The sequence below is a fragment of the Stegodyphus dumicola genome, chromosome 8 (assembly GCF_044657685.1).
Source record: "Stegodyphus dumicola isolate Sdum_Otavi_A_Nest chromosome 8, ASM4465768v1".
NCBI classification, from domain to species: domain Eukaryota; kingdom Metazoa; phylum Arthropoda; class Arachnida; order Araneae; family Eresidae; genus Stegodyphus; species Stegodyphus dumicola.
Window position 1 is genome coordinate 15,823,858 of NC_140775.1, and position 13,233 is coordinate 15,837,090.

The 13,233-nt window shown below is 35.0% G+C and overlaps 1 protein-coding gene across 2 annotated transcripts in view; it reads right to left on the reverse strand.

The window, feature by feature from the left end:
- The window catches only part of LOC118182352 (teneurin-m-like), an 828,075-nt gene that overhangs the window by 679,612 nt on the left and 135,230 nt on the right, over positions 1 to 13,233 (reverse strand). For both annotated transcript variants that reach the window (XM_085821598.1, XM_085821597.1), the window contains exon 2: positions 294 to 329. The gene's annotated coding sequence lies outside the window, so the exon portion shown is untranslated. The remainder of the gene's footprint in view (positions 1 to 293; positions 330 to 13,233) is intronic.

Genomic DNA, 13,233 nt, shown 5'->3' on the forward strand with positions numbered 1-13,233 from the left:
CATTCTAAAACTACGTAAAAATTTGGACGATCAGGGCTATTAATAAAAAACGTTAGGCCTAATTTTGTGTTATTTTTGTTACGATCTTCGTATCTGTCTTACTTATTACAAGTAATAAGTTTTTCTACAGTCTTAGTAATGAAAATGTCGAAAAATGTTAATTGCTGCGCGCGCGCTTTTCAACTTGAATGTTTTGTGTGACATACTCAGTATTTTGAGCACTATGCTTAACACTACATTTTCTATTGATTCATGAAAACAAATCGAAGGAAAAAAGAATAGAATAGACTTACCTTTCGGTGAGACGATGAGGAAAAACTGCGGATTCCCTATAAAAAGAAGAGAAATATGTAAGTAAAATATCATTCACAAGTCAGTGGAACATTTAACAAGTTCATAATTCTATAGTACTATAATTATTAAAACCATAAATAAAATATGCTCCTTTTATGAAGAAACTAATAGGTATGTATTAATAGAAAGAGGCAAACTCATTAAACCTGCTTTTTGTTACATGTATCACAAGTACTCAGCACATACATCTTTGTTGGATATCCATCTTTGAGTGGTAGAGTAGATATCTAAGCTTTGGTAAGAAGTGTTATTTAGATATAACTAGCAGCTTCGCTGCCAACCTTCGTCTGGCTATTAAATGTACCGGAAAAATGGCTGAAGGGAACACCAACGTTAAATTTAAAAACTGCGTAGAATTTTACTCTGCAGAACAACTTCATAAAAAAAGTTATTACGTATAACAAAATTACAATGAAATAAGCAATATCCCTTAATACGAATATATCCTAATAAATAAATTAACCAACTTTCCTTTGCAAAATCTTAGGAACTCAAACAAAGAACTCCTTTATACCTTAATAATGGTATAAAGGAGGTTAAGAACTTTGTTTCCTAAAAAAATCACTCAAAACTTTTCAATATCTTAAAAACAGTGAAATGAGCAATGAATAACATAAAAGAATACAAAAAACAAAACATTCTGTAAAGCAAAGTATAATTAATGATATTTTATCTTACATTTTCAAGAGAAAAAAATTACAATGAAATAAGCTATATCCCTTAATACAAATATTAATTATCCTAATAAAAAATTTAACCAACTTTCCGTTGAAGAAAAAAAATCATGCAAAACTTTTCAATATCTTACAAACAGTGAAATAAGCAAAAAATAACACGAAAGCAACTCAAAAAACGTAAAATTCAGCGCAGAATTTTACTCTACAAAACAACTTTATCAAAAAAATCAGTAAAAATGTACTATATATATATAAAAATGACAATGAAATATGCAATTTCTTAATAATAGTGACATAAGAAATACGATGAAAAATTGTTGCCAAACCCATATTTCTAAAAGAATGAAACTATTCAAAATGATGCGATTTCATCAAAAATCTATCAACAACAACAAGACAGGAAAAGTGTTGCCCAAATCACATTTTTAAAGATGTGAGATGTGAGAAGTGTACTCGGAAGCTTCATTTAAAATTTTTTTTTAAAATATAAAATATTATCATTTTTTCAAAATTCATTTTGTAAAAGCAGTCGCAAGGATGAAAGTTTAACGTGTCCAAAAATCAAAGAAAAATAAACTGTACATTTTTAAAAATAAACGTTTTTAGAAAAAATCACGTTGAAAAGGTGTTAAGCTTCCTTTGTTAAATAAATTTGTATTGAATCGATTTATTGAAACACGAAATTTATTTTAAGTTGGTAAAATAACTAAGTGCCTAAGTTTCATGACGATGTGAAAATGGAGTGTGTAGAGTAAAATCTCGCTTTCCTATAGCCCATTATGTCTCAAAATGACGCGATTTCGTCACAAAATATAAAATAAAATAAATTCGAATTCAAATTTCGAAAACATCGCTTCGAGGTGCACTGACTCTTGTCTAGATGCACCTATGTACCAAATTTCGTAGCCATGGGTCTATTAGCTTACGCGCAGTGCGAACGAAAGACACACACACACAGACAGACTCTTTCTTTTATTCTGATATATATTCTTTTATTATGAGATGATGTTACTGTTGAAAATGAGCCGAGGAACAAAACAATTTCTCACTACTTAAGCTAGAGGTAAAAGTATCTTTATCGAAATTTATCATAAGACGAACAAGTCCACAGCATTCAACGGATTAAAGCCTATGCGAATTTTTCATGGGTGAAGGTTATCGAAGATGCTATCTTCGCTATTCCTCGCAACCGTATCACACTGATTCTGTGACTCTGGTTGAACGTGATATACACTCTACAACAGAAAAGAACGATGCACCAAGAAGGAATTATCTGAATGGGATGAAAATCGGAGTTATCCAGCTGTATTTACGTAATCCAACATTGTAATGAGTATACTCAGCGGGAATGAAACTATTCGCCGTCGGGACGTTTCGCCGTCAAGACATATTTTTCCTTACACGACTGTGTTATATCTTGCCGTATTATATTAAGTTGATTTAAATTAATGATTAGTTTAATAATTTAATTTAATTTAATAAACATTTTATATAAAGTAATATATAAAATGTTTTTGTGTACAGTTTTATACAAATACACCGTTACACATGACATATTGATTTTAAGAGACTAATTCCGTTTTCCATTCAGATTTCATAAAACTGTGAATTTCCTGCTTGTATGAGTGATTTCTCTGAACTAGCCGATTAAAATTTCAAGAAGTGTTGGCGAATCAAGTAAATATTGTACCCGCATCATTTTAAAATCGATAACATAACTTTTGCTATAGCAGAAGTTTAGCCCCAGTTCCCTTTGATACTGACATAATTTTCCAACTAACTACGCGTAATTTCTTTATATCTCATACTTGTAAATGACTATATATATTAAAAGCAACCTTTATTATGTATACAAAAGGTAAACAGAATTACTAAACTAAATACATTTAATACGAGTATAATGCGGCTAGATATAATAGTCATGTAAAGGAAAATATGTCTTGACAGCGAAACGCCCCGACGGTGAAATGTCGAGGGCAAAAAGTCCTATACCCTACTCAGCAGTTTCTGTTATGTTCTGTAAATTTGCCTAATGTTATGTTTTAATCCCCTTATGTTTAAATGTAACAATTCTAGTATTACTCAGAAACAACATGCAATGAATTTCAGTTTTTCAAATTCTAACTGATTAGTGATTTAGAGCAATTCCTGTTCGACCCTACAGTAAAGTCTTTGGTGCCCCATCCACTTTATATGTTTACCTGGTGTAACGTCAGAGCACCCGTGTTGGGTGAAAGTAAAGACGGGTTGTCTTTTGAAATATTTATTTTGAAACTTAATAAGAAATTCTTGGACAGCTGCCGCCACTTATGCTGTACGGTTTGCCCATATAAAGTAACCTTGTAGTAGACGTGTGACCAAAGATGCACATGTTGAAGGATTGTGAATTATGCATCAAGAACGTGGACAGCTGCCACTGCTTATCCTGTAAGGTTTGCCTATATAAAAGAACCGTGTAGACGTGTGCCCAAGGGTGCGCATATTGAAGGATTGTGATTAATACATCAAGAACTTGGACAGCTGCCGCCACTTATGCTGTACGGTTTGCCCATATAAAGTAACCTTGTAGACGTGTGACCAAGGGTGCACATGTTGAAGGATTGTGATTAATGCCTCAAGAACTTGGACAATTACCGCTTCCTATGTTGTAAGGTTTGCCCATATAAAATAATACATCAAGTTATTATTAATTTTCAAAACCGGACCATTCATTTATAAACTCTTAGTATTTTCAATTATAAACGCTTCTTACAGGTATTAGTGTGAAATCTTAAAATTAAGTTATTTTAATAAACTTTACTCAAACATAGTTAACGCATACGGCCGATTGAACATAAAGGCTTCAAAACCAAATTAAAACTGATTTTAATTAATAATTACTACTGAGAGAAAAGTAAATCAAGTACAACTCGACGAGCATCAAGAGGAGCGAAGGCGTCGGGTAATCTTTTTGCATACTTTTACAGGCCTGATTAAATTTTAAACATCGCTGGTAAATAAATAACAACGGCTGAAAGTTTTACTTTTTAATAATGAGTAAACATTCATTTTCGAATATTTTTTCCCCTTCTTCTTCTTCTTCGAAACTTAATTACAAACAGATTCGATCCATTTTCCTTTTTAATTCATTAGCGCCGATGTACACGTGTTAACGCGCCCTGGCATTATTTTCAATTATTTTCATGCAACATTAGGGATTTCACGAAGCATGCCCTCCTCAGCGCGCCAAATTAAGTTAAGCCTCACTTAAGCGAACGGAGATTTCTTTTTCATGGATACATAAATGGATTATTTATTATGAGTTACGGCATTACCTGGAGAAGATACTTTTTTTTCTTTTATTATTATTATTACTTGTTCTCTGCTCAGCTACCCGAAGCGGAGAGCATTCATTTAACATTCGAATCGTCACACCAGTTCCGGATTTCCTGCGGATAGAATTAGGTTGAGGAAACTCGAATTCCGTTCGATAGAAAGTGGGGGGGGGGAGAAAAAAAAGAAGAGACAGAATGTTGATTAAGTAACAGCTATGTTCACATTAAAATATTGCTTAAGAATGATGTAAAACAACCTAGATTCGGATTATCTTTGATCACTTGGTTTAATGATTAAGCTAAAACACAAGGATTATACTGCTTAAAGAGGAGCAATGCGTTCGTGGAAGACATTCTAAGAGGAACAGCCTCTTATTTACGTTGCATAAAAATGATGGAACCCCATACACACAGTTTGTTTCCTAAGATTTCAACCAACCTCGAATGACCACTGTTTATTACTCGTATCCATCTGGACTCTTTGAACTGCTTATGTGCTTGTTGAGGTATGTAGGGTGTCCAGCAAAAGAGTCCCTAATTTCAAAATTCAAAATCTCGAAAACGAAGACTGATAGAATAATACAACAACTGGTAAATAATAGTTAGAAGTGCTGCCAACACATGGCATAGTACGCTGGCGCGTTGTGACTTTGGATTTTGAATGGAACCATACCTAGGTTGTTTCTCAGTACTTTCTGCGTGTTGGAACACTTCAAACCCGTCTCTGTTACAATCTTTCGGACATATTTCCTTGGATTTTGCTAAATCATTTCAAAAATTCTTGGGACGTTTTCAGGAGTAACTACAAATTGCCAGCGACTTAAACTCCCTACCAGTTAGACGGCCACGCTGTCTGTCCGTTGGACATTTAGCAAAGAGCCTTCGATGGTTTTTACATCGAGTCCTTTGGGAACATTCAATCGTGTTTGAAAACTACGCCTTGCCGCCATAAAACTGTGGTCTGACAGCGATTGTCTGGTATTTCAGTACTAGAAATGCATGCTGTTTAATGGAATATGACGAAGGTGTATGTTCCATAGTTGTATTTATTCTGAAAGAAAATCCGAAGTAAATTCAAAGAAGTGAGGCCACATTTTCCTCTGCGAACAGAAATACATCAGGCTGATCTGGAAGCAAGCAGCATAGGACTATCTGCTATTATCTGCTATTCCGAATTGTGAGGAATTTCAAAGCAAGAGGGCTGAGAAACCAGACACGGTGAGGAATCATCAGTTGACGAATCAGGAAGCGTGACGACAGCGAAACAGAATTCAAGGGTCAAGGAAGTTCGCGTTACGGAGTACATAGGCATAAACGCCTTTACCTCCACACCATCTGAAGAATAAAATGTCGTCATCAAAAGAGGGGATTTCTAATCCGGTAGAAATTTTGATAAGCCGAATAAAGCTAATAAGAATAAGTGCCTTCACACTGAGAAAAAGTTAAAAAACTCAGAAGGTCTAATTTTCCGTCAAAAAAGAGCCAGAATAATTTAGATAGGGGCGGTCATCATTTACAAAAATTTTGCTAAAGACTAGAATATAAAAGCTGGTGTTTCCTTGACACTTGAAAACAAAATTCTGGGGAGCACAGAAATCAGCGAATCAGAAGAACAGGAAGAACTTGAAGTTGTCAGCAGCTGATGAGTTCTGGCAATGAGAAAATTAACTAAGTTTCAAAGTTTAAAAATGTGAAATTTGTAATTTTGTGGATACAGCAGAACTTGAAAAAAAAATGCAGTTTTTCACTGATGGTTTTGCAGTCTAATTTTGTGTGCCGCGTAAGGCTTAATGTAAGGCATCCTCCGGGAGAATATCATAGGTGAGTTGGTCATGAAAGCTAGCGTTTTATCTTGTATAACGTGATTACAAAACGACTTTCCTCAAAAACAGTCCTTCACGAAAATATGCCCCTTTTTTAGTCAAGATAACGTCGCGATGCTTTTCCATAACTTGGATAATCGAACGAAATTAAATTCAGTAATAAATGACAATTTTTAAGTTGAATGTCTTTATCTGTGATCTTGAAGCATATAAATATATTGTAGTTGTTTTATACTTACTGATGTCGGTTCACTTTTGTAATTAGGATAAAACTAAACTGGCAACAATGAGACCAAACATTTTATGATATTACCAACAATTTTATTAGAGCATTAATGAGGCCAACAATTTTATGACATACAATAGTTGGTCTCATTGTTCACCAAAAAACGGAACCGGCATCAATGAGACCAACAGTTTTATTAGAGCATCAATGAGGCCAACAATTTTATGACGTATTTCACCAAAAAACGGAACCGGCATCAATGAAACCAACAGTTTTATTAAAGCATCAATGAGACCAACAATTTTATGACAGTACCAACAATTTTATTAGAGCATCAATGAGACCAACAATTTTATTAGAGCATCAATGAGACCAACAATTTTATTAGAGCATCAATGAGACCAACAATTTTATTAGAGCATCAATGAGACCAACAATTTTATGACATTACGAATAATTTTATTTTATTAATGAGACCAACGATAACATTACCAACATAGATATTTGAGAATTCAAGAAAGAGAAGACACATTTTAAGAGGCAGCCTTGGACGGTTCTTAAGGATTCTACTACTCCTAAGTTCGAATTTGAGATGAGGCATGGAATGTTTGAAATTAACCGCTGAAAGAAAATTACCTATTACGGAGCCGTGGAACAAATTATTTCAGAAACCTAGAGCACAAAGCAAAAATTTTCTACGTATCAGATGATACGGCAGTATGTGGGAGGGATATTTTTGTCCGCAATAGTAAGTAATTTAACTGTATATAACTCGAAATATGTAAACATTGTATAATAAAAGACGGAATGTTTAGCGTACTTTTCTACGAAAGTTTGATTCCAATTATGTAGTTCACGCTCTGTTGTAAATATCGATTTTCAAGGTTACGTATAACTTAGTTTCTTAATTTCTAATGATGTTGATTTTTCCTTTATTAACACTTTATTCTTTTTTTTTTTTTTTCCTGAATACTGATTTAATTTGAGTAGCATAATAAATTTTTATTCCATATTAAACTACTCGAAAATACAAATAAATTGTTAATAATATTTTTTAATTGATTGTAACATGGGTAGTTTTTACTTCTTGTATCTTTTTAAATGCCCTCAAATTAACCGTGGCTTTGAATTAACCGTAGACTATGAAACCGGTAAATCGACAGTTCACTGTTAAATATTTGCAGCGAGGAAGTACTTAAAAATCTGCTAAGCCTAACGCCATCTTCTGATGTTAAAGGAAGTGGCCTGAGACCCTCGACTGCATTCTCCGCGAGCCGTTTTGTGAAAAATAGGATAAAGCATAGAGATATTCCTAACGGCGTTTGCATAAATTAAATAATCTAATTCAGTCGTCAAATACAATACTGAGATAAACATTCAGCAGTGAGGCATGCCGCCATCTTTAGAGGTGACCGCAAACCGCTAAGCAAACTAAATTTGTATTAGCAAACAAATGCAATTTATTTTCAAGAGGTGGCTTCCAATTTTACCACGATATTCGGCAAGAAGAGAAACAAGCCCAAAAGAGCCAATAAATAAGAAAATAAATAAAGACAAAGTAAGTCAAGTAAAGCTGGAAAAATAAAAACCTAAAATAGGAAAGAATAGGGGGGATGAGTTAGTGGATGAACTGTCACCAACAAAAAATTCCTGCTCCATAAACACGTATATTCCTTTATCGGCTGCGAGCGCGAATTGTCACTGGCCCCTTCCATCCACCTCCTCCTGCAAAAACCCCCAAGAGCTGTATTCTCGGCTTAGAGTTCTCGGATTCGAAGACAAATGCGTTCGCTAATGGTGCACAGGGGACACTTCTTCTGACGTCTTGTGAAAAAGGCATTCTTCATTTGAGTCGAAGCCCGCCTTCCAATCGTGACGCATTTAGTTGGCGCGCAAAGGGAGCTCACTGATTGGATGATTCGATTCGCTTAGCCTCGGTGTGAACGGTCGGCACGTAGTCGCTGTGCGAATTAATGTTCTGGACGACCATGTATCACAGAGGATTTTTCTTTCAAATGTTCTTTTTATCGTTTTTAGAGCACTGGGCTGTTTTTTCTTTGTGCCCGGCGATGATCTCGACTGTTTTTATTAGACGGGCATTGAGGGACATGATTAAGAGAATTGAGCCCAAAGCTCCCAACCAATTGATTTGCAACAGAAACAAAAAGGCAGCAGTCTGAAGATTTCACATTATCTTATGAAAGGATTTACCATTAAAATTTCATAAAAATTGGAAAATATTAGAGAAAGCGTCGGATATTACATGTAATTAAAAATTATTCTTATCATATAATGTATAGCGTTAGAAATATCCTTAGTTAATGGCTAAATGCGAGCAGGTCCGGACACCCGTGCGGCGTACATAGACTAACTGGGTGTTGTACGGATCCCGCAACTATCTAAAGCAGCACTACCCGTACAAGGGCCGCATCGGGAATTTATTGAATTTACATTCTACATAGCCACTGTCATTAGTATTTAATAAATTCAAATGGACATCAAACACATATAATACATTAATTACAATAACAACAAATTAAAGACATATTAATACAGATTACACGAAATAGCTGAAAATAATACAAAGCCCAATACAAAATTACTTCATTACAAAAATGCTGTTGCAGTACTTTAAATATAAAACTTAGAATGCTATAGTCATTGGGTACAATGTGCTACGTTTAATATACCGTATTTGCCGGCTTATATAAGACGCACCTCTTCTTTTATAAACGTTTTTAAGAATAAAACTTTATTACTGATCATTATAATGAATTAACAGTATTTTAAATATAAAGTAGTACAAATACAAAGTAATACTTTCTGCAAATACCCAATCTATCTGAGAAAGGACACCTTTTAATCAATAGTGAGGGCAATATTGTCTCATGAGAACAGCAGGATAAAACAACCGTGTACTGAGTTTTTTCGTGCCTAGGAGTTTCAACAATGACACTTTTTGTACCTTTGAAATCTACAGTTTTGTTCGAAGACACATCAAAAATCAGAGGAACCTCGTCCATGTTTCCTATTATCAGGGTCAATGTTCCTTCTAACCTTCTTCGGGAACATGCAAGGACCTGACTCGGAACAGAGAGCTTACTAAAGCTATGTTCAAAACTGTGGGAAGTAAACAGGATACACAAGAAGGGTATACAAACCCTTTATTTTTCTCTATTTTACAAAAACTTCCGTACTTCGGAATACACCGACCCGCTACTTGGGGTCTAACGTAAAAATATAAAAATAGAACTAAACTCTAATTTAACGTTAAAATAATAAACGTGGAAGATTGGCCTTACATTAACAGGAAGCGTATGTAGTACAGAGAACTGCGAACACTACAATACGTTTAAATTTATCAAGAGGATTAAAACCTCTGGCCTGGAAGGCAACAAGCAACTGCGTAACTTCTAAGGTAAGCGGCCTGCTTCGACTCACTGCTTCCTCTCTCTCGCTTGGCAAAAAGCCACAACTTAAATACTTGGCGTTCGCCAGACAAACTTTGCATAAAAACCTTAACGCTTATAATTCTGGCCGGAAGTAGAAAATAAGAAGTGATAGTAAAGATTTAAAATAAAATAAACGTTAGTAAAACTTAAGATCCTTACACTATTTGTGCAAGCTCAAAATTTTCTCGTTTTCGTGCATTAATGACGAATCGATGAAATTAAATATTTTTTTCCTTCATATTCGTCTGGCATCTTTTGAGATATTTTTTTTAGTCGCCATACATAGCTGGTTTCTCTTCAGGAATCTTGAACGCCATGATGTTGATCCAATAAAATTGGCAATCTCTCTGTCCGTCGCTATCGCTTTCGCTTGATGAATAATAATTTTTGTAGAGACTGAAAGTCGGATTTTCTGTTGTCTAAAATCTAAGTATTCAGCTGTGCCTCAAGTTCAGGTCATTGTGCAGTTTCCCTTTTTAGATTATCTTTACTGTGAGTTGCTTTTTTAGATCCTTTTCCTAATTCCGCCAAGTTCTTATCATTTCCTCAGTTGGGGTGGCCGGAAATGCTTCTCTGCAGCCCTGTTTCCATGTCTTTAGCATATGCAATGCCACGTAGCTTGTATGCTATGTTATAGCAATGCTTACGTTGTTTTTCAGCCATAATTTGCCAACAAATGTAAGAAAATTGTACAGTAGAAATTTCACACATTTAAAAGTCGTTTACAAAAATTTTAAAGTTTAAACGAACCAAGCTGGGATCGTCGATGATAGCGCATGCGCATTTACTGAATTCTACGTAACTGTAATATTCCCATACTTCGCAAAGAAGCAAGAAAAAAATCGAAAAAAATCGCATAAGTCTGAATAGAGAAAATTTCGATAGAAAAATGAACTGATTCTCTCTCATTATATCAGGAATAATGGCACGCAGTTTTTAATGATTTTCGTCGTTCTAATCAAATAGTCATAAAAGCTCAAGTTCCATCCAATATTTCACCTATCTTCAATTTTAGTCGATTAAATGTGGCAAAACATTGATCATAATTGATCAGAAATCAATAACGCAAACAAACAGACATTCCTTTTTATACATAGAGATTTTGTGAAACTTACCAATTTTTGATTAACAAACTCTACAATTTGAAAGCAAGCAGTAGCAACACTTTTCGAAATAAAGCATTTTTATCTCAAACGCGCGAGACTGTTGCCACTCGGAAAAATGAGTATTTTCAGAGTTTTATAATTAATATTTCGTCTGATTAAAATCATACGAAGATGTGAATAGTCGAAATGGCTTCCAGCGAATTTTTGAAATCGGGAATTTTAAACGGGTATTTAAGTTTTGGCAATGCTATTTTTATTTCATTGTAAAACTTAGGAGTTTTTTATTAACAAACTCTACGATTTGATAGCGAGCAGTCGCAACACTTCTCGAAATTAAGCACATTTTTATCTCCGGGGTGCAAGATTGTTGCCACTTCGAAAAATGAGGGCGAAAATTAGAAGTTTTAATTTATATCTCTGATTTTACCTTTTTTACTTCCTTGTACGAAGTAAAAAGGAAGTATTGTAATCGCGAAAAGTTTCAGGCAGCATATTTCAACGAAAATATCCCATTTTGACTGCTATCAAATGCAACTGAACGATGTATTTCGTGATATCTGTATGTAAGAACAGAATAAAACACTCTTTTCCTCCAAAAAAATTATAAAACTGCTTTAAAATGAATTCTGAAGATAATTTTTCTTGGCGTCTGTACGAACGTACGTACATACGTACGTGCTAGTAAACGCCTTCGCCGGGAGTCGAACCACGGACCGGCTCAGTGTGCTGACCACTACACCACAAAGGCAAGCTAGTAAGGCGGGAGAAATACCTTTATACTCCTCCTTTTAAAGGGCGACTGGGGTTTTTAGGGAACCCAATTGCTAAATCCTGGGTGTGGAGATTCATCATCCACGACCTTTTAGTACGGGCGCCACTGTAGAGACATTAGGTATATTTTTTGGAAGCATGAAAGATGAAAAATAGCAAATGCCTTCGCCGGTGCTACCAAATTTAACTATTCTGGCACTGACAATTAGGGGAATGGAGGCTTATAGGAATGTCTGAACTAAAATTTAAATTATTAGTTAAAATAAATATAAATCCCTACATCTTTATACATATAGATTCACCTATTTTAGCAGGTTTCATAGGATAATTCCATATTTAGATATTATGGGTTATTTATCTTTAATTTTGCAGCCTCTTTTTTATGTGTTTTAATTAATATATTATTATGTTGAATATTTTTAGTCGATTGACATTGGCATTGTGAAAATAGCTTAGAGACAATGAGAGATACATATTAAAGAACTTGGCTTTGCGGCGTTTTGGACATCTCCAGGGAACGCATTTCCGAGGTCCTAGAAAATTTTCTGAATTATTCCGGCTGCGGCACTCTCTGTTTTAGGAAAACGGTTTTAATAGGGAGGGTAAAAAGATCCGCCTTTTCAGCTAACAGCTCGGATATAACCCAGACTGTTACGCTCTCGAGTTTATTATTCAGAGATTTACACTTCATTCTATGAGTAATTTTGAGTTCTGCGCTTTTCGTTCTATTTTGATTAAAATTTCAGCTAATCTCGGTGTTCTTCTCTCTACTAAGACCATATTATCTTCATAAGGAATTACTGTATTTTTCGTGTGTACTCTTGTCTTGCACATGGTTAGCACGTCCAGCTACCAACTAGAAGATCTAGGGTCAAACCCCGGCTGCTGCGCAATTTATTTCTCAATTGTCCCAATGTCTTCGGGTTTCGAAAACTTAATAGTAAACTCTATAGTGGCAACCGAATTAAAACGTGGTGGACGATGACTTGGATTGGTAAACCTGGATTTGGTCGACTGGGTCTCCTGCCTCTCCCAGTCGCCCTTTTATCCGTTCAGCGTCCCGTATACGCGACGCAACGATTCCATTCCTACCACCCCAGCGTTGCGTATAAGTGACTTAAAACGAAACTATTTATTTGAATTTTTAAAAGCCATTAGATGGAGCGAAATGGTAACTGTTTTCACATGGGTTGATTCATACGGCATTTAACCTTCATGTACTGGCATTAGTTTTAGTAAATATGAGTACCTGTCATATCCCATTGTCATACTTACATACAAAACCTTAAGCCACTTGCGCTATGTTAAATCATTTTAAAGTCTGAACGCACGTTGTAAGCATCGCGAGTTTTTTTATATTCGTAGACATCAATAATTAATATTCATAACAACAAGGCATAATTTATTAAAATTTCGCAGAATTCTGATATAATTTAGAAGTCTGAAATAAAACATTTCCTTTCAGCGTATCAGTGACACTGTCGGTCACCAGTGACACCTCGCCCCCGTC